The sequence below is a fragment of the Austrofundulus limnaeus genome, unplaced genomic scaffold (assembly GCF_001266775.1).
Source record: "Austrofundulus limnaeus strain Quisiro unplaced genomic scaffold, Austrofundulus_limnaeus-1.0 Scaffold352, whole genome shotgun sequence".
NCBI classification, from domain to species: domain Eukaryota; kingdom Metazoa; phylum Chordata; class Actinopteri; order Cyprinodontiformes; family Rivulidae; genus Austrofundulus; species Austrofundulus limnaeus.
This window is the reverse complement of record NW_013952754.1, coordinates 566,646-567,475: the sequence shown is the minus strand read 5'-3', so window position 1 is coordinate 567,475 and position 830 is coordinate 566,646.

Genomic DNA, 830 nt, shown 5'->3' with positions numbered 1-830 from the left:
AACAAAATGAAAGGCAGCAGAAGAAGAAATATATATAATATATGTGTGTGTGTGTGTGTGTGTGTGTGTGTGTGTGTGTGTGTGTGTGTGTGTAACACCCTGTTCTATTCCAGCAGTAAATGTAAGAAGAGGTTAGAATATATATATTTTTATTATCTCATGAGCCACGTTTAATCAGGTTCTTCACATGAACAATCAAATGATTTTAGAGCAACTCTGTGTCAAATCATTTTAATTTACTACTTCTCAGCTATTATTACCTAGTATTACTTTCAATTCAAATAAAGACAGGGGGAAAAAAGCAAGAAAAATCAACATTTTCTGCAAAAAGAGGGTGATGCTGATTGACTGGCGATGTTTTTGACAGAGGCTGAATCTGAATTGTCAAAGATAAAATAAGCATAACAGAAGATAAAATTAAAAAAGAGTAGTTAAAAGTTTTAATTCTGAAAAAAAAAAATAAACAATAGCTAAAACATAACCAAATAAATAAGACTAACACTATCTAAAACAAAAGATTATTACAACAGTAACCAAATGCTAAAATTTTAAAACCCTTAAATAAGATGGGTGATGAAAAAAATACATTTTTTATTTGATTTCATTTAATTGAAATAGTTTAAATGTTTTTTTTTTGGTCTAAAGGTTACTTCGATACCTGAATGATTCTCACAACTGAAAGCATGTTGAGGTGATTAAAAGCTGAAAAATGTAAGAAAACAGAAAAGAAACTATAAAAAGGAAAAGAGGGTGAATGCTAAATCAGACCCAGAGACAGGTGAAAAATGTGTGGTTTTAATGTAGAAAAAAAAAGACAAAAAGACAATCGG